The sequence below is a fragment of the Cetorhinus maximus genome, chromosome 31, assembly GCF_964194155.1.
Source record: "Cetorhinus maximus chromosome 31, sCetMax3.hap1.1, whole genome shotgun sequence".
NCBI lineage: Eukaryota > Metazoa > Chordata > Chondrichthyes > Lamniformes > Cetorhinidae > Cetorhinus > Cetorhinus maximus.
Genome location: NC_135909.1, coordinates 15,355,616 through 15,380,046, shown reverse-complemented (window position 1 = coordinate 15,380,046; position 24,431 = coordinate 15,355,616). Strand labels below are relative to the sequence as shown.

General features: G+C 43.4%; 1 protein-coding gene and 3 non-coding genes across 5 annotated transcripts in view; 3 read left to right on the top strand and 1 right to left on the bottom strand.

Annotated features, from left to right (window-relative positions):
* The window catches only part of LOC144670298 (uncharacterized), a 940,207-nt gene that overhangs the window by 588,025 nt on the left and 327,751 nt on the right, over positions 1-24,431 (bottom strand). The gene's annotated exons all lie outside the window — the stretch shown is intronic.
* trnas-gcu (transfer RNA serine (anticodon GCU)) lies at positions 2,628-2,709 on the top strand. The gene has a single exon. It is a non-coding gene; the product is annotated as a tRNA-Ser (tRNA).
* On the top strand, positions 8,475-8,546 carry trnaw-cca (transfer RNA tryptophan (anticodon CCA)). The gene has a single exon. It is a non-coding gene; the product is annotated as a tRNA-Trp (tRNA).
* On the top strand, positions 21,614-21,703 carry trnap-agg (transfer RNA proline (anticodon AGG)). The gene is given in 2 exon segments: positions 21,614-21,649; positions 21,668-21,703. It is a non-coding gene; the product is annotated as a tRNA-Pro (tRNA).

Here is a 24,431-nt window from a genome sequence, read left to right as displayed (position 1 = left end):
AATATTTAATCTTCTCCCTCCTTATTTCTTTTTTAGTTGTCCTCTGTTGGTCTTTGTAGGCTTCCCAATCCCTTGGCTTCCCACTGCTCTTCGCCGCATTGTATGCTTTCTCTTTAGCTCATATGCTGTCCCTGACTTCCCTTGTCAGCCATGGTTGCCTCATCCTTCCTTTCGTATGCTTCTTCTTCCTAGGGACTAATTTTTGCTGTGCCAATATAAATGGCAGAGGATGGGTTCGATCTATCGACCTCTGCGCCACCTGAGAGTTGCAGGTTGGTTATGATAGTTTATTGGGGGATGAGTTTCCCAGCGCTTTTTCATATTTTTTTAAAAGTTAAACCGATCTTTATTTCAGTAACGTGGACCAGCGGGCACAGAGAGGGGAGGGCAAGTATCCGCTGCCCTCAGAAATGGGACTGCGTCTCCCCAAAAGAGACAGACACCCTCATTCAGCAACCGGGAAACACGAAACCGGAGATGCTCAGGCGTCTCGACTGGCAACTCTTTGCCGAACATAGTATTGAACAAGTGACCTTTAGATCATTAGTTTAACGCTCTCCCAACTGAACTATTTCAGCTGACGGAAATGATGCTTCGAGCCAGAATTTAAACAGCGACCAGGATACCAGTTTTACAGTCACCGACTGTCCTCCACTTACATTAGAGAACATGATCCCATAATGACAAAGGACAGCCATCACATCTTTTCAGTTCCCTCCAGATTTCGATTTTTTTCTTGACAAAGAAGGGGTCCAAAGCCCAACTAAGCATCAGTTCATTGTCATAAGCTCTCGGCCAATCGCTACACTGGAATTGTCCGACAAACAGCCTTCTTCATCCTTTGAGTGAATTGTTTGCTGACGTCACCGTTAAATGTCTTAACTCTAAGTTTAGGGTTACATACATTTGTTCTGTATTCCCCCAAAAGAGGAAATTGTATCTCCACATTAAAACCTATTAATCATCTCAATTACCTCAACCAGATAGCGCCTCCAGCTTCTCAACTGACGGGTATGCAAGCGTCACAGCGGGTGCAGATCTAACTGTAGATCAGAAAACCGTGTGTGTATCGCACATGGTCATGGTTACTTTTGCAGCAAACCTTTATCTGAATTAATGGGACCCGCTTGTGATAAATAATGTCACCTTTCACTGCTTAGCTGGTGAGTTTCATAGAGCCACAAATGTGATTCCCTCAGTTCCGCTTTTGCACAAAGTTGGGGAATTGTACCACAGATGTCAGTCTTCAGCCAACTCCATTCACTCCAAGTGAAGTCAAGATATGGCTGAAGGCACGGGTAACTGCAAAGGCTTTGGGCCCTGACACCATTCGTGCAGCAGCACTGAAAACCTGTGCTCCAGAAATAGCCTCGCTGCTCGCCAAACTGTTCCAGTACTGGCATCTACCAGACAATGAGAAAAATTGCTTAGGTCTGTCTTGTCCACAAAAAACAGGAAAACCCAACCGGCGAAAACCGCCCGATCAGTCTCCTCTCGTTCATCAAGAAAGTGGGTGGAAATTTCTTCGACAGTACGATCAAGTGGCACTTACTCAGCAATAACCTGCTCACTGAAGCTCAGTTTGGTATCTGCCAGGGTTACTCAGCTCCTGACCTCATTGCAGCCTTGGTCCAAACATGGAGGAAGCAGCTGAACTTAATACCTGAGGTGCAAGTGACTGCGCTTGAGTCCAAAGAAGCTTTTGACCGAGTGTGGCATCAAGGAACACTCGCAAAACTGAAGTCAATAGAAATGAGGCGGGAAACTCTCCACTGGTTGGAGTCGTCCCCGGGGGTTCCAATACATTCTAAAAGATTTCCAGCATTAACAGGAATTCGCTTTTGGTTGATACACTGTGGGTGGCAATGGAAGGATCCATTGAGAGCAGTTTATCGTGCAGGTGGCTCGTTGTTCTTGGGCTTCGATTCTCCCTTTGGGCTTTTCAATGAGTTCGAATGCAAGAGGTCCCGCTTTCATCTCCAGGACGAGCCCAGCAAGCATTTTAATGCCGTATTTTTTCGCGCTCGTGGTGGTGGCCGTTCCGGAAAACAGGACCAAGTTTGAACACCCGGGAAGTCATTGCAGAGAATCCATCACCTCAACACACGTGAAGAAAATGAACACAGGGTTTAAAGAACGTTTCTCAGTGTTATGGGACTCTGAAATTATCCGAATGCATCAAATAAGGGAACTGTCTACTTCTGGATTCAGGTGGGAGGCTGATTGAACTCAGTGAAAATCTTGACTGAAAGGCCAAGCAGAGCTGGGATCTCCAAAGATTTATTTTCATTTCCCACACTTTAGCTGTGATCGGGCACTGACAGTGAGCTGGGAAGGGTTTCTTCTTGCTGCCAAATGCTTGTATGTTCCGGTCTTTCCGCGGTGGGTTTTCACACTGTGCAGAAACATGTTGGATATCAGGTTGAAGTGTTGAAACGATTCACATCAGTCCATTTACAACAGCATCTGATCTGATGTGGTGGAAATGCATTTTATTGACAGAAAATACATTTCCATCTTTAGACACCTGGCCGAATATTCAGGACCTGTACGAAAGAGAATCATTTATTCCAACAGATCATGAATGCAAAAAGCATAGAAGGAGGTTTAATAGATCGAAGCCGCGTGACGAGGTGGCCGAGAGGTTAAGGCGATGGACTGCTAATCCATTGTGCTTTGCACGCGTGGGTTCGAATCCCACCTTCGTTGTCGCTTTTATCAACCACTTCGTGTGCAATTAAGAGGTCTGTGTGCAAAATTTAAGCACATGGGATTGGGGTAATATATTGGTGTGGATTGAGAATTGGTTGGCAGACAGGAAACAGAGAGTAGGAACAAATGGGTATTTTTCGGACTGGCAGACAGTGACAAGTAGGGTACCACATGGATCAGTGCTTGGGTCCCACTTTTTCACAACTTATTTCATTGACTTGGATGAGGGAATCAAATGTAATATTTCCATGTTATCTGACAATGAACTTCGTCGAAATGTAAGTGGTGAGGAGGATGTTAAGAGACTTTAAGGCGATTTATGGAAGTTGAGTAAGTGACAAAATACATGGTAGATGCAGTATAAGGTGGAAAAGTGTTGAAGTTATCCACTTTGGTAGGATAAACACAATGGCAGAGTTTTATTTCAATGTTGATACATTGGCAAATGTTGATGTTCAAATGGACCTGGGTGGCCTTGTACACCAAACACTGAAAACAAGCACGCAGATCCAGCAAGCAATTAAGAAAGCACATGGTATATTGGCCTTCATTGCAAAGTCTCTTGAGCACAGTAGAAAGGGTGTCTTGCTGCAGCAGTCCAGGGCCTTGGTGAGGCCACTCCTGGAGTATTGTGTGCAGTTTTGGTCTCCTTACCGAAGAAAGGATGTACTTGCCATAGCGGGAGTGCACCGAAAGTTCACCAGACTGATTCTGGGGATGGCAGGATTGTCATATGATGAAAAATTGGGCCGACTAGCCCTGTATTCACTGGAGTTTAGAAGAATAAGGGAGGATCTCATTGAAACAGAAACATTTCTGACAGGGCTGGACAGACTGGATGTATAGTTGATATTTCTCCTTGCTAGGAGGTCCAGAACAAGGGGTAAGAATCTCATGATATGGGGTAGGCCATTTAGGACTGAGATGAGGAGAAACGTCTTCACTCAGATGGTGGTAAAGCTGTGGAATTCTCTACCACAGAGGCCACGTCAGTGAATATGTTTATGAAAGAAATGGATTTCTAAACTCGAAAGGCATCAAGGGGCATGGGGACAGAGTGAGAGTGCGGCGTTGAGATAGAGAATCAGCCATGACGATATTGAATGGCGGAGCTGGTTCGAAAGGCCGAATGGCCTACTCCTTCCTCTATGTTTCTAAAAGGCTAAAAGAATTGGGGTAGGTTGGAATCGTAGCATCATAGAATGGTTATAGTACAGGAGGAGGCCATTCATCCAGCTGTGTCCATGTCAGTCGCCTCCAGTCTCTTTCTACTTCAATGTTTATAAAGATTCTCCATTGATGGCTTGCTTTTGTACTCGACGCTTCTATTTATAAAACCCAGGTTCCTGCCTTTGTTTTGTTCAGGTTGTCGAATTGAGGCATGTGAGGTGATTAAGGGACTTGATAGCTTAGATACAGAAAACATTTTTCCCTGTTTTGGGGAATCCAAAACAAGAGGACATAACATTCAATTTCAGCTAAGCCGTTCAAGGGTAACGTCAGGAAACACTTCTTCACACAAAATTTCGTAAAAATGTGGAACCTTCTGAAAATTGCTACTGAAGCTTAGGATCAGCTGAAAGTTTTCGATACTGAAACTGGGTACAAGTTTTTATTATTATTATTAAGATGTAAGATATTAAAGTGTTGTGAAACCACAGTGGATAGATGAAGTGAAAATAGGGACCAGTCATGAGTTGAACACGATTGATGGAAGAACAGTATACTTATCTTCCTATGTTCCCAAATTCCTCATCTAGCAGCAAACAGGCTTTCAGATGATCACCGCTCAGTACATTCCTCTCAGCATCCCCTTCTCTAAGGGGAACAGACCCAGACACAAAAATAATCTGATGCATCTTCTTTAGGCCTTAAGTGAACAATTTCACATTTCCTACATGGAAACCTATTTGATCGCAGCTGCATTATCTACAGCTTCGCCCAACTTGATGCCGCCAGTTTACTTCCGCAAGAACCAGGAGGCTCCTGCCCTCATTACAGCTTTGGTCCAAACACGGAGCGGCTGATTACAGAGAGCGGCACCGGGGAAGTATTCCGAATGTTGCTATTAAACAGAAGAGGGTGAAAAAACATCAAATTGCATCTTCTCACTTTCGGACAATTGGCTTTTCATCCGTTGTCACAATAGAACAGCCAGTACACGTTGGTCACCCTGAACACTGAGGTGCATTTCATTGCAGCGAATCAATATGAAGACATTCAGCTCCTCCAATCAGTTCCACCTTTCATTTAGATCATGACTGATTTCTACATCAAATCGATCTGCCAGCTCTAGTCTCTTAACCTTTAATGCTCACGCCCAACAATAATCTACCAGCAATTGTAGCAATCTTTAGGTTCCAACCAGCTGTAATCGCCGATCTAGACAGGAAAAGCTTTCTACTGTCAGCCACCAAATAGATGGCTGAGCTACATTTCAGATCTTTAGCCTGGAGGATTTCATGATTCCTGCGTTTAAAAGAGATGAAATGATCAAATGGTCTTCACTGTGGGTCATTTTTCTCCTCAGTGAAGTAAAATAAACTTCAGTTAAGAATAGGGGAGCAGCCACTGCAACCCTTTCGACAGGGGGATGAGGTCGCCCACAGCATGCTCACCCTTAACAGGGTGAAGCAGAACATTTCCATCCGTTAGATAACCGTTTGACAATGACATCCTCTGTCAAGTTACTGACGGCTGAGTGGATCTGTCCTGTCAACTACATTAGTGTTGATTGTGAAACTGTCTGTTCACTTTAAACGGTATCACTTCTGCCCGTACGATAAGCTCTCAAAACTTCCCCTCCGCTGCCTCTTACAAAAAATGTCACTGACCCAGCAGTAACCCAACGTGCTCTCTTCTACACCCACACATTGAGGATGCCGAGGCTCCTACTATCACTGCACAGAACACAGTTTCTCTCTCCACAGACGTTGCTTGAGTTGCTGACTATTTCCACAATCTTACATTCTTGTATTAGGGTGAGGGATGCAGGATCAGTTACTCTCTCCTTCCGAACTTCCCAGTACTTTTGATAGACTAATGCTCACCATCACTTTACGTGAAAATATCCCTCGCTTCATTCCTGGCGTTAGAGAGACACAAAATGATGGCAGCATAGAGGGTGAGCACTTGGCCCTTGTTCCCTGTTCTGGTTCTCTGCAGGGAAACTCAGTTATTCAATGCCTCCGTAGCCTCTAAATTATCTCTTCAGAAAATTATGGAATCCCCTCTGAAAGCCATTGTCGAATCTGTCTCTCAGGTAGAGCATTCCAGATCCTAACCACACGCTGTCTTAAACGAAGTTCTTCCCCAGGTCCAATTGTGTATATCTTGCCAATCATCTTAAATCGGTGTGCTCTGATTCTCGGCCTCCCGACAATGGAAACAGTTTCTCTCTATTACTCTGTCCAGACCTCTTATGATTTTGAAAATCCCCATCTAATCTCCTCTCAACATTCTCTTCTCTGAGAACAGCCACATTTTTTTTTCCAATCTATTCATCTCATTCAAGTTCCTCAGCAATGAATTCATTCTTGTAAATGTTTCCAATGTCGCTACAATCTTTTTAATTTTGATAATCATTGTTGGGCACAATATTCCAATTGAGACCGAACCAATGTTTTTTTTAAAGATTCTGCACAGCTGCCTTGCTTTGTACTTGATGCTTCTACTGAAAAAAAAACAGGATCCCGGATGCCGTTTATTCAACTTAACATGAATTGACGTGCAAATTGCAGTCGATGTAAAGTATAAATTACTTCTTGTTACTGAAATAGGCTTTAGAAAACGTGGTAATTGTTCATTGTGCTTGGTGATTTCTGTATTTGGAACCTCAGCCTCTCAGTTCCTCCAGGGTCACCAGCTTCTCACCAGATACACAATCGTCTGATACATCTTTCCGAGGTCTTAAGTTGATGAGCTCACACTTCCGACATGCAAATCTCTCTGATTTCATCTATATTATTTATTGTGTTGCCCAACTTGATGGCGCCAGTTTACTTTCATCGGAACCAGAAGGCTCCTGACCTCTTTACAGTTTGGGACCAAACATGGAGCGGGGGATTCCAGAGAGCGGGACCGAGAATGTATTCCGGATGTTGATGCCCAAACAGGGAATTGTTGATGTGTGACATCGAATTGTTATTTACCGAATACAAAAGTTCTGATAAGTTCACAAACTTGAAACATTAACATTTTAAAAAATCTCTCTCCACAGTTAATGCCTGATGGGCTGAGTGTTTCCAGCATTTTCATTTTTTCTTTGAAGTGAACAACCGAGTCCGTGCTGGATAATTCTTTAATGATCTTTCAAAAATCTGTGCTGGGTCCCCTATTATTCGTCATGTATATGAACGTCATAGATGACTATGTGGGGGGTAGGATTAGTAAGTTTACGGACGACACATCGATTGGCCGGGTGGTTAACAGTGAGGTTCAGTGTCTTAGGCTACAGGAAGATATATGCGGGATGATCAAATGGGCAGATAAGTGGCAGATGGAATTTAACGCTGAAAAGTGTGAGGTGTTACATTTTGGTAGGAGTCATTTGACAAGGAAGTATTCAATGAACGGCATGACAATAGGAAGCCCTGAGGTACAAAGGGGCCTTGGAGTGTGTGTCTATAAATCTTTGAAGGCGGAGGGGCATGTTAGTGGGGTGGTGAAAAAGGCATATGGGATACTTGCTTTTATCAATCGAAGCATAGATTAAAAAAGTAGGGAGGTCATGTTGGAGTTGTATAGAACCTTGGTGAGGCCACAGCTGGAGTACTGTGAGCAGTTCTGGTCGCCACATTATAGGAAGGATGTGATTGCACTGGAGGGGGTGCAGAGGAGATTCACCAGGATGTTGACTGGGATGAAACCTTTTAGTTAAGAAGAGAGGTTGGATAGACTTAGGTTGTTTTCGTTGGGGCAGAGAAGACTGAGGGGCGACCTGATCGAGGTGTACAAGATTTTGAGGGGCATGGATAGGGTGGATAGGTAGCAGTTGTTCCCCTCAGTTGAAGGGTGAGTCACGAGGGGGCAATGAGTTGAAGGTGAGGGGCAGGAAGTTTTGGGGGCATTTGAGGAAAAACCTTTTTACCCAAAGGGTGGTGACGGTCTGGAATGCGCTGCCTGGGAGGGTGGTGGAGGCGGGTTGCCTCACATCCTTTAAAAAGTACCAGGATGAGCACTTGGCACGTCATAACGTTCACGTCTGTGGGCCAAGTGCAGGTAAATGGGATTAGGTAGGTAGGTAGGTCATGTGTTTCTCACGTGTCGGTGTAGACACGATGTGCTGAAGGGTCTCTTCTGCACTGTGTGATGATGTGATTCCTTGAAATCCTGCATCGTTATTTCTTTCTACCTGTCCGCTAACTTTCAGTTGTATAATTTGGGCCTCTGCTCCTCCGTAGTTGGCAACATCTCACCAATTAAAAACAAAACGAAACGAAACTCGTGCATTCGTGGCCTCAGTCAGATTATGGTTCATTGTGAATCCAACTGCCAAAGTATTTCTCACTCATTTAAACTATTTATGAAATTTGAAAATAAACTTCTCCCACGGCTTATTGTTGTGCGTTTGCTCTCACGTTCTTTGCATTTCTTGCTACTCGTCCTTGTGATGTAAATCCACAGAAAGCAAAGAAGGCCACGAGGAAGGGAGGGGAAATCATGTTCCCTTTAATGATCCCTGTTTGATTTTCAATGCACTGAATATGATCAAGGTCTAAGGAAGTGAATCTAGGACAAGCAACAGCTGTCTTTTTGCAGCTGGGCTTGTGGCGCAACGGTAGCGCGTCTGACTCCAGATCAGAAGGTTGCGTGTTCAAATCACGTCAGGCTCATGGCTCTTCACTGTACTTGAACATTTTGTCTGGGCACAAAGTTCATTGTGTCTGGATTCCACCGAAATGTTGAATTTCAAAACCATGATGAAAGTCATCTCTTCCGATTTTCCGGTTCAGTTTTCATTTTACATTGGAACAATGTTTCAGCGATGTGGGGTATCTACTGTTTTTGCAATTGTTCCATTACCCAGTATGAGAAGTAAAACACAAAGTGTCCATCATGGGGTTTAAATCCGCAGCCGCTTCCGTCCATATAGCTGCTTAGTTCCGTTAGCTGGAGTTGGTTGTGTAAACTATAATCGCCCGACTTTATTTTATCCATAAGTCAGGAGATTCAAACTCGTCCTTTTAAAGCAGAGCGACAGTGAGTTCAGTTAAAACAAATGTCTAAAAACAGCAGCAATTTCTTTCTGCTCACGGCATCCAGTTATAGCGACCTGCATTAAACAGCAGGAGCGGAAACCGCAGCCGGACACCCGCCTCTTCACATTAACGGGCAGCCTGAATTTCAGTTTTGGGATTTGAGAGAGAGCGGATGTTTTTGTGGAAACTGAAGTCACTTTTCCTGTGAATGCAGCCGGTTAAAGAGCCCGGACCGGCCTGAGAGTCCCCGAGCCCGGGGTCAGTGGGAGCCTGAGGAGAGGACAGATCCCAGGGAAAGGGAATGAGATTAGAGAGAAGGAAGGTTATTGCGGGGTTGAGGGGACTGAAGGGTTGGCGACTGGAGGAATAGAAACGGGAGAGAAAATGGAAGGGGTTGTGGGGGACAGCATCTGTCAGAACGAGGAAGAGAGCGACGGAGGAAAAGAGGGAGGGAGCTAGAGGGAGGGCGGGAATCAGGGGGAACTTGCATTTCGCCAGCACATTTTGCAACCGCAGAAAGATCCAAAACCTCACAGCCAATGGGTGGGTATTTTGGGCAAGGGGGTTGATGGGGCGTCTTGGTAATTGAGATTCGTGCTTGAATGTGCACAGCAGGATCCCACAGGCAGGAACCTGATCAATATTTGGATAACCTGTTTCAGTGATTCTGGATGACGGATTATTATTGATCCCAGGACTCTGGGTAAAACTCCTATTCTCTTGCTGTAAATAGCCTGGTTAGATTGTTCACATCCCTCCGAGTGGGGAAGATGGGATCTCGGTTTTAAATGTGGTTTATTACTGGATAGTGTCATATATCATTGTTACCCCTCTGTGGGTATTACAGTACATCGTGGTAAACAATTTAACTCTTCGAGAAGGTCAAGGAGTTGGAAACACTGAGAAACTGCTCGTTCTGGCATTATTAACTCACGTGGCCTGTGATGATAAAATATAACCTCTTCCAGTCGGTGGAGATGTGATGTCGGCATACCTCAGAATAAAGCTCACACACCACAGCAGATGTTGCCCATTGTCTTCAAAGACAGTCGATTGAAGAGGTTCCCTCCTTGTTTCGTTGAACTTCTCAATGTTGTAATGGTGTCTGCTCCATTCCTGGGACAAATGTGGGAATCAGAAATCATCACTGCCTCCCTATGTGGATCTGACCGATAAGAGTTGTTATCATTAATTTCTCTCAGCCTCTGACGCCTTATCACATCCAATCTTTAAAACAAAGCTAACGTTTTCTGATATCAACACTCGAATCGAAATTACTGCAACCTCTCTCTCCCTGCCCTGCTAAAAAGTCCACCTCTTTCAACTGTGAGTGTTAATCTCTCATTCACTGTAACACCTCTCCAAATAACAATCTAGTGCTGCTTCTGCTCTCAGTACAATGTCCCCTGTCTTTGCCCTAGTCTGTGAACTATGATTCAGTCAGTTGCTCTCAAGTTTTTACAGGCAGAGGGTTGTGAGTTCAAAATATCTCCAGAATTCTGAGCAGAAAGTCTGGCTGACACTTCAGTGCCGCGCTGAGCCAAAGTTTCACTGTTACAGTTGCCAGTTTTGAGATGCTATGGCAAACTGAGGTGCCATCTGCCTGCACATGTAAAATTCCCATGGCACAATTTCGGACAGTGGCACGGGAGTTATTCCATCGTGTCGGAGCCAACATTTGTCCCTCAATTAACATCACTTCAAAACAGATTATCCTGCCTTCATCACATTGCTGTTCCTGGAAGCTGGCTGCTGCAAGCCTTTAATAATATAGTTCAAAAAACATCGTGATTGAAACGCTGCAAGGAAAAGACAAGGCGTTAATGAGAATTCTGCTGAGAGAGCTTCATTGGACAGAAAATCGGGCGAAGAATACGAGGAATCGACACCAGAGAACCAATCAACGTCAAAACTGAATAACTCCTGTGAAATAAATGAGTAAAAGCTGAGAGCTCCGAGCACCATCAGTTCATCACCCAGAGACACTCACAAAAGAATTTAGTCTCCTGTCTTAGACGGTACCTCGTGGCTGAGATTGACTTCCTTCCACTCCGGGGCTGTGGGTTCTGAGGTGACTCCACACACTCTGCCATAGTTCCCGAGGGGAGTGTGAAAGCCTTTCACTGAGTTTCAAGGTTGCAAATCTGATCTTGGAGGTATCGGTGCTGTGTTCCCTGGAGGCGGGGTTCTCATTCTTAATGCAAAAATCTGACATCGAGGATGGGTTGTTCATTACCAAATAAAAAATCTGGAGATGTAGGACGTTAGAATCCGCTCATCTCTGATGCACTTTTATTCATTTTTGTTTCCTGTAATAAACAAGTGGTGTGTAGCTGTCCATTAAAAATAACAAACAGTGTTCGGAAGATTCTGGCCAGTACCTTCAGGATGTCCGCTGTTGCATCCGACAGCATCCTCAGCTGCATCACATCTGGATCTCGTGACTTATTAACATTCATTGCAGCCAATCCTGCTCGGGCCTCTTCTTTCACAAGATTTATGGGAACAACAAAAACATTTGCAAATTGTCGATGGAAAAAGTGAGAACCTTTCTTGAAGATGGTTTCAAGAGGCCTTTGTGGTAAAGATGTAGAGTTAGCGGAAACAAAAGTAGCAATAAGTGGAATGGAGGGTTGTCCGTGAATTGATTGCAGATTTTCACGAAGGTTTATTTCGAGAGATTTTAAGTCTATTTCCTCTAAATCTTTTAGGAAATTAACATTGAAAAAGCTCAATCGTGATCGAAAATGTATTGTAATCTTAGTTTATCTAAATAATGCAGATAGACGTAATTCAAAGAATTGGAGGCATATCAGATTATAATGTGGATTATAAAATCCTGGTGAGGGCTAGGGACAAGTTTTAGGAAAGACGGCAAGGCCTTGGAGAGCGTACAGTGGGGATTTACTGGAATGGTATCAGCGGTGAGGGATTCCGGATGTGGATGGACAAAGAAACAACAACTAGGGATGTTCTTCTTACAACAGAGTGTTAAGGGGAGATTTAGTGCAGGTATTTAAATTGATCCCAGGCATATGTTTTTCTTATACACATTATTCCATATTTTTCCATTGCCTGAATGTTAGGTAACCAATGAACAAATTCAACATAATCAGCAGAGTTTTGCTTTTGTCCGAAATAAATTTGTCAGGAAATGTTTCACGTTTGTAAATTAAAACCAATCCTTGACCTGATGTGATGGAAGGTTATTTTGCTCACAGAAGCTGAATGTCCAACATTGCACACCTGCCTGCCTATTCAGAACCTTCTTGTCAACGGTCCTGGATGGAAAAAGAGTATAAGACTGTGTTCTGAAACTCAGACAGGTGACGAGGTGATAGAGAGTTTAAGGTGAAGGACCGATGATCCATTCTGATTTGGATCCTTGTTGCTAGTTTGTGGATATTATCAATTAATTGATTCTTCCTGTTTGCTAACATTTTGAATCAAATAGGCCTGGAATCCTATCCTTGTTAATATCTCACTGGAGATTCCGGGTCTGTTCAGGCCATAAAAACACTGAGATTGAGAGTTACAGTTTTTCACTCAAATTTTACTGAAATGATGATAAAATAGGATTCATGAAAGGCAGCAAGATATTTTCCTCCCTCCCTTCCATTCTCTGGATTTACACCAGCTGAAAGCAACAGAAAGAAATAATGGTGATGGAGCAGAAAAACAAGATTATCATTAGGGAACACATTTAATTTAGTATTTACTTGATAAGTTAAGTGAGTGAGCAAGTTTTAGCAAAATAAGATTAAATTTAGGGCCCTTTGAAATAAACATATGATACTTAGAGCAGGGTGTTATTTTTGTGGTGAGATGGTAGCATCTGTGGAAGAACAGGGAGCCATGTACAGACATCATTACAAGCTATTGGACAGGAAGGTGAAAAAAACATGGCTAATAGAATACAACTGATTGAACTCATTCTACAGTTATGTAAGATACTGTTTAGACCCCATTCAGATCATTGCGATGAATTCTGGACAACAAAACTTGAGGAAGAGTGAGAAGTGGGTGCAGCTGTGTTGCCACACTCAAATGGTGAGGACAGATTGCAAAACCTAGTCTTGTAATGCCTTGAAATTCGAAGATTAAGGGGTAATCTGCCTGAAATGTTTATGATGATTCAATGATTTGACAGGGTAGATAAGTAGAGAACATGACGTCTGTTGGGGGGAAGCCAGGCCAAAGGTACACAACATTAAAATTAGAACGAGAGAGATAGATTGAGCTAAAATACAGGCCAGTCGTGAGTTCATTAAAAGGCAGGGCAGGCATGAGGGAAGAATAGTTTACTTCTGTTCCTATGTTTCAATTTTCATAATCTTGGACTGAACAGGTTTTCAAATTATCACCCAGTCTGTACACGTTGCTTCTTAAAGTTAATTATTCCACCCCCTTTTCAGAAAGTAAAACTTAATCTGGAGGGAACTGAAACCTGTGATGAACCCAAAAAGGAACAAGCTAAAATTTATCTTTCAAAATGGAGATCGAGCCCTCGGAGACTGAGAACTACAGTTCCCAAGGGGTCGCATAGTCTAGTTCTGAAATGGTCGCACATGCGCAGGTTGTTCTTTTAGCGACGTTGTTGGCAGTGCGCATGTGCTGGTCGGCTCATTTTCTCGACTTCAGGCCGAGACACGGCCTTGCACACATGCGCAATTCGTTTCCTTTTTTCCAGGTTAGAAGTTACTTCTGCGCCTGCGCAGAAGTAAAAGAAGGTCCAAAAGCAAAACAGCGTGAAAAGGGGCGCAGGTGACTGAGAAGAGAGTTCCATTCTGATAAAAAAAGTGCCAGAAAAAGCTGGACAGAGAGGAGGTACATGGAGTAGGTCCCAAAACAAAGGAGCAGTCCCAAACCAGGGACTGGTACAGAAAGAGGTCTCAGGAAGTTGAAGGATGAGGACAGGAATCTGAAACAGATCCTGTTCAGTGAAGATTGAGGAGCAGAGTCAGAGCCGCGCGGAGCAGACTTAGAACGAGCTGGGCCTTGCAAGACGCCAGAAAATCTGCGTAGACAGCCAAAGGTTGGCCCTTATTATGGACCTTTGCAGCAATGTTGTTCTGTTTGGCGGAGCCTAATACCGGATAGTGTCCGTGTGGAAGGTGAAGTTTGAATGTGCGGATAGATCCAGGAGAAAAGAACCTTGGAAAGAGAGGCTGAAACTCTGGAGGTGGATCCTTCTTGAAGGTATCTGAGAGAAAGCGTCGTTTGGGACAGAATACCAAAGCGAGATCTTCGAATGTGAAGATTGGAAACCCTTGTCAGAAAGACAGAGTTTCATTGAGACCAGTTGCCTCACAGTCCGATGAGCAACTGGGGGATTAATGAGAAATCCCTCGAAACTTGGTTTCGGAGTGTGGTATGTCCGACTGCAGCTCACTCATTCAGCTACATGGACTGTACACTTGCCGCGAACGTTAGAGCATAAGATATTTTTGTAGTTTCTGTTATCTTTATGAATTTGTGTATATCAGTTAAGGTATAGTTTGGATGAAGGATCGGTGTAACGTACTTTGCCTTTCCTTCCTTAATAAATGTTTTATTATTGTGTTAAAATTTCATCAGCAGACCCCTGTGATTCTGTTCAGTAACCATCCTTCACGTTTCTTAGCAAAAAACGTATACGATCTATCATATAAAGTTCCACCCTGGATCTGACTTACCCAGCAGTAACATCAGCTGGGATCGTAACGTTTGTCGTTATAAGAGAATAAAGACCCAACCTGTCACTCCTTCCGTCTCTGTCCACCAGGAATTTCTTTATTTCTTAATTATACTTCTTTGGATGAGATGTGGGCGTCGCCTGCAGGGCCAGCATTTTTTTGCTCTTCCCTATTTGCCCTTGAACTGTGTGGCTTCCTCGGCTAATTCAGAGAGCAGTTAAGGGAATAATATTGCTGTGGGTGGGGAGTTACATGCGGGCCAGACACCGACAGGGCGGCAGACTTCTGTATCTCAAGCGCTTTGATGAAATTGATTTGTTTTGAGAACAATTGACTATAGTTTTATGGTCGCCATTACTAATATGAGATCACAATTCCATATTTACTACCTAATTGAGTTTGAATTCCATCAGCTACCATCGCGGGATTTAAACACGTGTCCACGGAGATTAGAAACAAAAATAAAAATAGCTGGAAAAACTCAGCAACTCTGACAGCATCTGCTGAGAGGAACACAATTAACGCCTCGAGTCCGAATGACTCTTCATCAGAACTAAAGAAATATAGAAATGTGGTGAAATATAAGCTGGTTGACGGGGGGGTGGGACAGGTGGAGCTGGATAGAGGGCCAGTGATAGGTGGAGGCAAAGAAGAGATTGCCAAAGATGTCATAGACAAAAGGGAAAAGTGGTGTTAACGGTGCTGATATTATCTAAGGAGTGTGCTAATGGTGACATTAAGGGTAGAAAGCAGGATAAACAAGTGGCAGATAGCCCCAGCGGGGGTGGGGTGGGGCTAATGTATCCAAATGGGCTAAAAGGTGGAGATAAAACGATTGATCGAAATAAATTTAAAACTAGGTGGGAAAATAAAAATATATTTTAAAAATATAAATTTGGAAAAAGGAGGATCGGAAAGGGGGTGGGGATAGAGGAGAGAGTTCATGATCTGAATTTGTTGAACGCAACATTAAGTCTGGAAGGTTGTAGAGTGCCTAATCGGAAGATGAGGTGCTGTTCCTCCAGTTTGCGTTGAGCTTCACTGGAACATTGCAGCAGGCCAAGGACCGACATGTGGGCTTGAGAGCAGGGTGGTGTGTTGAAATAGCAAGCGGCAGGGAGGTCTGGGTCATGCTTGCGGACATACCGAAGGTTTCAGATTTCCAGCATCCGCAGTATTTTGCTTTTGTCCATGGAGATTAATCTGGGATTCAAGATGAGGAACACAGTGACTTTGTGGTCCAGCCCTGTTGTACGCCAAAGCAGCGCGTTTAGCTTATGTTTGAGCCGCTTCACGGAGAGATTGGAATTTTTTCCAAAGCATTTTATTAAACCCATGAAATGGGTTGAGGCAAAGCCTTTTGTTCCAGTTGGAAACAAAATACAAAGATTGTACAAAATAACAAGACACTGCATTCTGAGAAAGAGCTCTGAAATGTTTGGGAAAAGAAGCAGAATCTTCAACTAACGAGGAAGACCACGGTTTTCAGAAAGTTCCAATCGATTTCTGTATAAAGCGACCGCAGGAGGACTCGAACCTGTAATCTTCTGATAGCATTACGCACACCGAAGTCAAAAGACTTAACCATTAGGCCACGCGGTCATTACACGGCCTAGTAAAACCGATACTGGTCCCATATGAATAAATATGTGATTGTATTTATTCCATAAATTCCAGAAATTAATCCACGGAACATTTAAACCACTCATTGAAGAAAGTCCTTTTGTCCATTTAACGAGTAATTTGATCAAATTTTCCGTCATGTTAAGGCGATAGCATCAGAGAGCGAAACTATTTCCGATGGCTGGGAATCCAGGAATCGTGCACGACAATGAAACTAAAATGCTGCAGGTGCTGGAAACTTGAAATAAAAACTTCTTCAAAAGCTCAGCAGGCCAGGCAGCATCTGTGGAGAGAGAAAAGTTTCGGCTCCGTTTGACTCTTCTTCAGAGCTGAAGAGAGGTAGAAATGTGATGGATTTTATACTGTGGAAGAGAGCGGGTGGAGCAATGGTGCAAAACAGAAGGTGAGGGATAGTGGGGACCTCAGCAGAGACTTGACAAGGATATCATGGTCACAAGACAAGGGGAGTGTTAAAGGAAGTGTTAAAGACTATAGTAAATGCTAATATGGGGCATAAAGGTATGATTACAGAACGTGTTAACAGCAGAACAAGGGTCAGCGCTCTCCGAAGGCAAATATGAGAACAGGTAACAGATGACCATGTAGGGGGAGGTGGTTAGAATTCATGGTCTTTGAACTCAATGTTAAGTCCTGAAGGCTGTAAATTGCCTTGCCAGTAGATGAGATGCTGTTCCTCCCATTTGCGTTGGGCTTCACTGGAGCATTGCAGCAGGCCACAGCGGAAATGTGAGCCTGAGAGCAAGATGGTGATTTGAAATGGCAAGTGACCGGAAGGCGGGGTCATGCTTGCGGACTGAGCAACAATGTTCCGTAAAATGGTCACCCAGTCTGCGATTAGTCTCCACAATGCCGATGACCCAAATGCCATCTGAAAATCTAAATATAGTACATCCAATATTTCCCTTTATTCACAGTAAAGAAATTCAACAAACTGGTTAAAAATGATTCCCCTTTTCCCAAAACCATGTTGATCCTGCTGATTGCCTTGAATTCATCTAAGTGCCCTGTTATAACGTTTTTAATATTAGCTTCTAAAAATTTCACTACGATGGATGTTAAGCGAACTGGCAAAATGTTTCCTGCTTTCTGCCTCCCGGCCTTTTTGAATACAGGTGTTAAATTAAGTATTTTACAACTTAATGTAGCCTTCCCCGAATCTAGAGAATTTTGGAAAATTAAAACCAACTCTTCAACTACATCACCAGGTACTTGTTGAAAATGTTGTTTCTGTCGGTAAATTACATTTCCATCACATCAGGTCACGGATTTTAATGAATGGGCTGATGTGAAACACTGCAAGTCCATGTGCAACATGTTTCGTCACATTGTAAATAAAACATCGCGGAATAACCGGAAGATCCAATCATTGGATCGCATCAACATGACCATCACACAGACGCCTTAAACATTAAGCCATTTTCGAAGTAATGCGTCTTTTAATATGTTTTAAAATGCCAACTGACAGTACGAATTGATTTAATTCCACATGATTGGCGAGGTGCAGCCTCAAGCCGACGAGGCGGATGGTGCTGCTGATCTTCACCAGAACAGACAGTTAGACGGAACATTCATCATCAACCAGACCGTGAGAGAATTCAACAAAATAAAACGTGCGGAAAAACAATGAGAAATAACAAATCAATTCGATTGGAATGTAAAATATCGTTTAGAAATGAGGAACCATCGATGGAAAAGGAAAGTAAATTGGAATTCCCGTTATTTTATAGACCCGGGAGAGAAAAGAGGAACGGAGGGAAAAAATGTCGAAAGGAAGACAAGAAATGATGGAGCTGCTCCCTTGTTTTCTGTTTATCCGGTCGCCAATCAATACTGAATTAAAACATGTAAAAAAAACTGGGTGAATTTAACGGAAAGTGATTTTAATCGCTGCCCGATTGCGCCTGGACTCTCCAATTGGATTTGTTGGACATCGCTGGACTTGAGCTCCAGAACTAGCTGCCCCCGCATCCCGCCCGTCCCCCCACCCCCTCCCCCTACAGCCTTGCTGCTTCAGTAAAGAGACAGAAGAGGCATCTACACGTCAATGTGCACACAAATTCCGAGGCATGTTCTGTCCAGAAGAAGCAGGACAAATCCAACCCAGCCTAATACTGCTCCATTAGTTTATTCTTCATCATGAACAAAGTGATGAAAAGTGTCGTTGACCGTGCTATCACCACTTACTGCACTTACCCAGCAAAAACCTGCTCACTGACTCCCAGTTTGGGTTCCGTCTCGGCCACTCAGCTACTGAAATCATTGCAGCCTTTGTCCACACATGGACACAAGAGCTGAACTCAAGAGGTGAGGTGAGATTGACTGCCGTTGACATCAACGCAGCATTTGACCCAGTGTGGCAACAAGGAGCCCTAGCGAAACTGAAATGAATGGGAATCAGCTGGACAACTCCCCATGAGGTGGAGTCAGGCCTAAAAGGAAGGAAGGTGGTTGTGGCTGCTGTAGGACACTCAGCTCAGTTGCAGGACATCACTGAGGGAGTTCTTCAGAGGAATGCCATTGGCCCAACAATCTTCAGTTGCTTCATCAATGAACTTCCCTCCATCATAAGGTTAGAAGTGGGGATGTTGGAGGATGTTGTGCAAAGTTCAGCACCATTCATTCATCAGATAGTGAAGCAGTCCGGACATATACAGCAATACCTAGACAATATTCAGGCTTGGGCTGATAAGTGGAAGATAACATTTGCGCTATTAATTTTAGGAAATGACCATCCACGACAAGAAGTAATCTAATCATCAGTTCTTGACATTCAATGGCAGTTCTGCCTCAGAATCTCCCACTATCAATACACTGGGGACTACCATTGACCAGGAATCGAACGGCACCATCCATTTGAATACCGTGGCTGCAAGATCAGAGGTCAGAGGCTGCGAATTCTGTTGAGTAACTCACCTCCTAACTCCCCAAAGCTGCTCCACCATCTTGAAGGCACAAGTCGGGAGTGTGACGGAATGCTCTCAACTTGCCTGGATGAGTGCAGCTCCAACAGCACTCAAGAAGCTAGATACCACCCAGGGCAAAGCCACCCGCTTGACTGGCACCTCATTCACCACAATAAACAAGCATTCTTCCCACCACTGACGTACAGTGGCAGCAATGTGTACAAGAGGCACTACAGCAACTCACCAAGGCTTCTTCAACAGCACCTTCCAAACGCGCAGCTCGACCACCACGAAGGACAAGGGCAGCAAAATCATAGGAAGGCCAGCATCTGAAATTTCACCTCCAAGCCACACATTATCCTGAGATAGCACTTTTCCGTGGTTCCTTCACTGTTGCTGGGTCAAAATCCTGGAATTCCCTCCCAAGCAGCACTGTGGATGTAACTACAACACACTGACTGTAGCTATCACAACAGTATAATAATTCTCATAATGTTAAGCTTGCAAAAGCCACTTTGAATTCTACTGTTCAGGGTATTATGTTTGACTTGGCTGGATCAGTTTAAATCTATTTTTTAACGCTGCCTTAATGGGGGTATATCTGGAAGCCAGGTTAATTAGCGGATTTACAAGTTATTGTAGCAGTAATTTGTAGACCTATGTATGTACTTGAAATATTTTATTTTGCTAATAAATGTTTAATTTAGTTTTGAAAACACCTTTAGAGTCTTGGTAGATATAATACTACTGAATTCAGGGCACGCACCTTGAAATAAAATACAAATTGCCAAATCGTTGTGACCGAGTGATCAAGTTTCCTTTGTGGATTTGATCCGCTTGGCTCACACCATCTGCCGCGTCATAACAGTAGCGGATTAAGAAGGCAGCACACCCCCATCTTCTCAAGGGCAATTCAGGATGGGCAAAAAATGCTGGCCTATCCAGCGATGTCAACATCCTATGAACGAATACAAAAAAGTAGACGGCGGAGCTGTGAAATATTTAAAGGGAAAACTTATTCACAGATCTTCCTGCTTCCCTCCCTCTCAACCACACAGAACAGCAAACTCACGGAATCGTAACATACCCAGAGACGGAAAATTCAGAGCTAAACACATCAAATACACCTCCAAGGCCCCTCAGATCAAGTCATCAAGCTCCTCTGCTCTGATTCCATGAGAATTTAGTTAAAATATCCTCCTAACAAACGCGCTGTGGTTAAATCCCTGTCGAAGAAACTAACATTTGGATTAATTTGTGAAGTTGAGCAAAACGGGGCCGAATCATTTTATTTTCAGAAAGGTTTTCAGAATGGCTGTTTGAAATTGTCCCTTCTCATAAAGTAATTCGCTGCACAAATTTACAATTCAAAGTTGCCGCAATCCCCCACAACTTCAATCAACGATTCTTTTTGCGATTGCATTGGACCTGGAAACCGCTCTCTGCATTAATCTCACTGAACCAGAGCGTGACCACCTTGTATCTGTCAGCGTGGAGGTGACGGAGTTAGGGTCGCATTGGGCCACTTAAAACGAGAGTGGGGCACGACGCAAGGGGGAAGGGCGAGTGTTCACCGAGGTTTCTCATACATTCCAAAAGCGAAATAATGAAGATGCTGCAAATCTGAAGAAAACACAGAAAAAGCTGGAAACACACAGCAGAACTGGGAGCGTTAGTGGCGGGACAAACAGAGTGAACGTTTCAGGTCGGGATCCGTTTGGTTAAATTCATCCAGTTATTTCCATTCTGTTTTATCCGGTATTGAAGGGTTAGTGAAGAAACAGATAATAAGGCAGCAGTTTTACTTTTCATTTCTTGGTTTTTTTTTTTCATTTTTCATCAGTTTCTCTTTTCTCTTCCGGATCTATAAAACGACGAAGATCCAATTCAATTGGCTGTTTCCGATATATCAATCGAAATTCAACATTTCAATCCAATAGATTTGTTGTTTCAGGTTATTTATCGCTCTCTGTGTTTTATTGTGATTTAATCTCTCGCGGTTTGTATGATGATTAATGTTACATCTTACTGCCTGTTCTGGTGAAGAGCAAAAACAGAAACGACATTTCCAACATTGCACATCTGGCTGCACAGTCGGAACCGTTTTCACGGACAGGACGGGCCTCATTCTGCGCTGTTGTAAATCTAAGAGTTTATGTTTCCCTCTCTCTGGCCAAACTGCACAAACTTTATTCTCCTTTTATCTTTACTGATTTCCAATACACCATAGGCTACCGCTTTTGCTTTTTTCCTGCGTTTCACTGGATTAAAACGAATGACAACAGTAACTTTTTCCATTGTTGATCAAAAGTAATCGATGTGAAACGTGAACATCGGTTTCACTGTCCGTGTTACTGCCTGAGATGCGGAGTAATTGCCAAAATGTCTGATTTCCCAATCACGATGTCCAAAGATGTTTGGTCGACTCTAGGTGGCATTGAAACGATTCCTTAGTTGCATCGGGGGCACGTTACCGGCTGGCTCGTTGGTCTAGGGGTATGATTCTCGCTTAGGGGTCTTCATTGTGTGAACTTGCGAGAGGTCCCGGGTTCAAATCCCGGACGAGCCCTGCTTTTTTCAAATTCTAATTGCGGAAATCAGATCGACATTTAAACACCCTGGAAGTTCATTGCAGAGAATACTTCACTTCAGCGGACGGGAAGAAAATGAACGCAAAGCCTCCTCGTGTCATGGGACTCTGAATTCATCCCACTGCACCAAATGCAGCAACTCCCTCCTTGCGGAGGCAGGCACGATGCCCAATGCAGTCACTTGCAATTTTGCCTGAACGAACATACAGAATGGCATAGTTTGATTTTTTTTTTCGATATTTGAGCTGTTTTCTAGTATTTGTGTTTCAGCAATCCGGTTCAGGGGGAATTAACAATCAGGACATCTGGGCAGGACTAAAATTGTGGAGCAGCAAAGTGTTTCACTCCCCGCATTACAGCCGGAGCTGAGCTGGGATTGTTCATTGCTGTCTTTTCACTATAACAATGTAAAAGGGTGACTGAAGCACTTTGATGGCAATCAACATCTATATTCATTGAAGCGGGTCATCTCCGCTGGCTCTTTGGTCTAGGAGTGCGATCCTTAGTTAGGAATTTTTGTTGAATTGGTTTGCGAGAAGTGAAGGGTTCAACCCCCAGCCAAACATCATTGTTTGTGGCTTTTGGTCCAATATGTGGGCTGTGTAAGGAAAACAATGAAGAGCTGTGCTCTAGAAGGTGGGATTTACTGAAATCGGGAGCAGGTTTGAGAATCCGGGTCGTTATTGCTTAGAATTTATCCACACTGCACATGTGGGGAAAATAAACACAGGCCTTATAAATGTTTGCCTATGTAATCTGACTCTGAAATTATCCCAAAACAGCAATTCAGGCAACCCCATGCTTGTGGGTTCAGGTTGCAGGCTGATGAGTTCTGTTGTAATATTATCTGAAAGAACTGACAGAGCTGGTAACCCCGCAGCTTGGTTTTTATTTGACCGCATTAACATTGTATTCCAGGAGTTTCACTGAGGAGAAAATGGGCCTTTATGTGGTTCCGCAATCTCGTTCAGAGGGAATTAACAACCAACATGTAGCTGTAAGTAAGAATTTCCTTGCAGACATTAACGTGTTCCATCCCGCGCTCATATTCACATTTGAAAATGATCAGTGTAACCAGCTCCCTTTCCTCGATGTGCTATTTGAGAAATCCGCTAAATGAGTTCTCTGCTACTGTCTACCTCAAGCCGACCGTCACTGTTCAGATTAGCGCGGGTAGAAAATTGGCAGCTGGCAGAAAACAAAGAGTAGACATAAATGGGACATTTTTTTCTGTTTGGCAGGATGTGACGAATGGGGTCGCGCAGGGGTTTGTGCTGGGGTCTCAACTTTTTACAATTTATATCAATGACTTAGATGAGGGTAGGCAAGGCATAGTAGTTAAAATTGCAGAAGAAACAAACATAGGTAAGTTGCGAAGAGGACATAAGAAGATTGTAGACGGATATAGATAGGTTGAATGAATGGGCAAACATTTGGCAGATGGTGAAGTTTTTCGGTTTGGCACAAAGATTTAAAAAAGCGGAGTATTATTTAACGGGGTACGCCTGCAGAATTCCGATGTGCCGAAGGATCTAGGTGTTCTAGTTATCGATTCACAGAAAGTTAATGCAGGTACAGCAAATAATTGTGAAGGCTCGTGGAATGCTACCCTTTGTTACGAGAGGAATTGAACATAAAAGTAACAATGTTATGCTTCAATTATAAATGGTATTGATGAGAGCACATCTCGAACACTGTGTGCAGTTTTAGTCTTATTTAAGGAAGCAGGTAAATGGGTTGGAGGTGGTACAGAGGAGGTTGACTGGATTGATAACTGCAATGAGCGGGCTGCTTATGAGGAAATGCTGTACAGACTGGGCTTGTTTCCACTGGAGTTAAGGAGATTGAGGGGTGACTTGGTTGAAGCATATAAGACCCTGGATGGTCTTGAAAAGGTGGACGTGGAAATGATATTCACTCTTGTGGGTGAGTCCAGAACTAGGAGGCACTGTTTTAAAATTAGGGCTCGCCATTTTAGGACAGAGATTAGGAGAATTTGTTTTCTCTAAGACCGTTGTGTGACTTTGGAATTCCCTGTCTCAGAAAGCGGTAGAGGCGGGATCACTGAAATTTTTTAAGGCAAAGGTACAAATTTTCATGTTAGGTAAGAGAATCAAAGGTTGTCGGAGGTAGATGGGAATGTGAAAATCGAAACACACGCAGAGCAGCCATGATCTTATTGAATGACGGAGCAGGTTTCCGGGGCTGAATGGCCGACTTCTGCTCCTATTTCGTAAACTCGCATGTTGATATGTTTGACCAATCAGAGTTGACTTGCCTTTTTTTGGAATTAAAACAAAAGCTTTGGATTAACTGTTTCTTGGTGCATTGTCTATGGCAACGCCTTAACCATTCAGATTCCACATGCCAGCCAATCAGCACCCTGTTTATCACATAGTTTTCAATGTTGTTCCCTTTGAAATTTGGCGTTCGTGTGTCTGTCCTGATAAGTGCAAGATAAAAAACTTCGACAGCATGTCTCCTGTTTTTTATCAGAAACATTCAAGTTCTGTGCCACCAAGTGGCTATTTACCTTAAAACTAGGTCTTGTGGTTACTGACCCTTCTGTCACTGGGTTAAGAAAAATGTTCTCCTTATTTAGTCTATCAAAATCATTCATCATTTTGTGCAACTCATTACTGTTTTGTCGACATAGGCGACATCAGGAAAATGCAGGGAACACTTTAAGATTGAAGTAGAATGTGT